Raw genomic sequence first — 2,858 nt, forward strand, 5'->3', positions numbered from 1 at the left:
ATTGTTTAAGCAGTGTTGAATAATACTTGCATCTCGGGTTGTACAGGTCCGGGATGCAAAAAACTGTACGAAGTAAGTGGAAATAGCAGCTTGGGTCCATGAATTGTTATAATTTGCATTTCTGAATTCTGGGACATTCCCAACCTTCCGGGAGAGGTCAATAGCTGATCGTCAAATACAAAGTACAGTTCAACAGCTAGTTCCACAATGTAACAATGAGATTTATTTTTGCTTTTCATGCATAAGTATATACCTGATGTACATTCAGACCGATTTGAAGAAAAGCCTTTTCTGTAAATAATGTAGCATTAAGATGGTACCCAGTGGTTTTGCAAGGAAATAATTTGATTTTTGATATGTTGTGTATAGATCATGGTTTAGATCAGATGTACATGGATGGAAATGAGCGCAAAGTGGAATAGCTTATATTTATGTTATAGTATATAAATGTATGTATTTACAATTATAAAAGGTGTAAAATAATTGATATGATCCTAAGATAATATTATCCTAACAGGGCATGCATAATTAAAGTTTTTTACAATCGTTTTCACACTTGTCTCAATACCATGTCCACTTTTTCAAAACTCTTCACACAGTGTGCTTTTGAAACACGCACCTGAGCACATCAGTTAACCTTTGGTGCACTTCAACCACCAAAACACTTAATAATAAACCCAAAAGTGACTCATGTTGCCATAACTATAGCACATGCTTTCTCCCATAAGACTACTTTGTCACTCAATGTTCAATGACCTACAAAACACAAACAACTTGGAGCATTGCTAAATACATATATTATGTGTTTCCCTTTCCTCTATTTTTGCATCCACAAATATTTCAAGCCAAACAGCTAAAGAAACTTTTGATCTGTTGGTTTGCCTCTCACAATGGATGTCATGACTGAGTGTGGTAAATTTACAGTAAACTATAAATGAATGAATGTTTTACTGTATCGGTAACCCAGAATAACAATTTTTACCGTGTAATATAAAACAATATATGATAAAGAAACAAATCACAAAAGCATCAGTATTCTTCAGGGGGTTTACAGTATTTTGCCATTTGTTCTCACAGCGCAATATACTGGAATTCAGAAAAGAAAAATACAATACAATCAATTACTCAAAATACATTACAATCAATAACAAATACACACCAAATAGCAATATATTCACTATATACAGTAATTCGCACATATATTGTCTGCCTATCAGTATCAAAAGTCTACTGTTGGCCTGGCCCATCCATCCTGTCCTCTGTATTTGGCCATAGATTTTCACCAATATCACTCCGAATGTTATCTCTTGCCATACACCGAGGAAAACATCTCTTTGCATGCCTTATCCAGCCCTGTTCCACTGTTATGTCCATACACCCAGCAGCCATTGCATCTCGAAGTGACATCTGTTCATGTGGGTGGTGATCATAAACCTTCACATATACCTTCATAAACTTCATATTGGTACCTGAGTTCCTTGACACGCTCAGAGTTCCTGTCAAAGGGAACAGTGTACAACTGTTTCATCCTGATCTGATGTTTCTGTAGCAGTCTTGAAATGGTTGCAGTGCTTACACTGTCAATGTTTGGAAATATGTTGTTGTCTGCAATTATGTTGTTGCATATTTCTCTTAGCCTGATGCTGTTGTTGGCAATGACCATCCCAACTATTGCATCCTCCTGTTGAGGCATATATATTCTTCCCCGTACCGCTGTGTGAGGTGACCGCTGGGTCCTGTAGAGAGCCAAAGATAAATGTGCACTGATACATCTGCTTTTTCTGGAGACTTCTCAAATCACAGTACTACTGTAATATACACATCAATTGAACTCCTTCAGTGAGAATGCTGTAAATACTGTATAGTACCTGTTGGTTTGCCTGAAAATCCTCACTATTGAAGCCACTGTAGATCTAGGCAAGTTTGGTTGAACCCTCAAACCTGTTTCCCTCAGGGACAGACCATGATTTACCACATGATCAATGACTGTGGCTCTGATTTCATCAGACACAACTGTTCTTGCTCTTCCATGACGTCTTCTTCCTCTACCTCTGGCTGCATCCATTTTCCCACCAAGACTAAAGAATGCAAATGCCAATCCAAAGATGGCCCCTTTTGTATATGTGGTAACGGGGCACAAACAACAAACACCTGGGTAGGTTGTTCACTGAAATGACAGCCAGGTGTTTCAGCAGTACATATACAGCAGTAATAGTGGAAAAATCTCCTCAGTGACATCTATATTTACCCTATATACATGCACATTTCAATGCAAGTATGATCACTTTTGTATAGATGGTAACAAGGCTGCAAACAAAAAATAAAATGAATAAACTGAATAAACTTTCTGCTCAAATCAGAATAATCTGTCTTACATATTTCAAGCATATAGTTTCATTTTTCTGCCAAAATGCAGCATATTTCCTTCCACAATGATCAGAATTTTATTGGGTTTTGAACTGAAAGTTAACTGTTTTGAAAAGAGTATCTAAATGTCTGCAACATTTGCTGTATTTGTACAAACTTTTGCTGGTAGTGAACATTGACTGAGAGAGGTATTCATGAATTTTGGAAGAAGTGGTGATTGAATGCCTTTAGTATGAAAGCAATGCAAAAATATCCACAGTTTAGTTCATATAGTCTAATGATATGGTGAATGTGTTAAGTGTTTTGAAAAAAAGTAGACATGGCATTGAGACAAGTGTGAAAACGATTGTAAAAAACTGTGGTATGAAAGCAATGCAAAAATATCCACAGTTTAGTTCACATAGTCTAATGATATGGTGAATGTGTTAAGTGTTTTGAAAAAGTGTGAAAAAGATTGTAAAAAACTGTAATTAACATGTCATTGCAATGAA

The sequence above is a fragment of the Conger conger genome, chromosome 8, assembly GCF_963514075.1.
Source record: "Conger conger chromosome 8, fConCon1.1, whole genome shotgun sequence".
In the NCBI taxonomy this organism is placed as follows: Eukaryota; Metazoa; Chordata; class Actinopteri; order Anguilliformes; family Congridae; genus Conger; species Conger conger.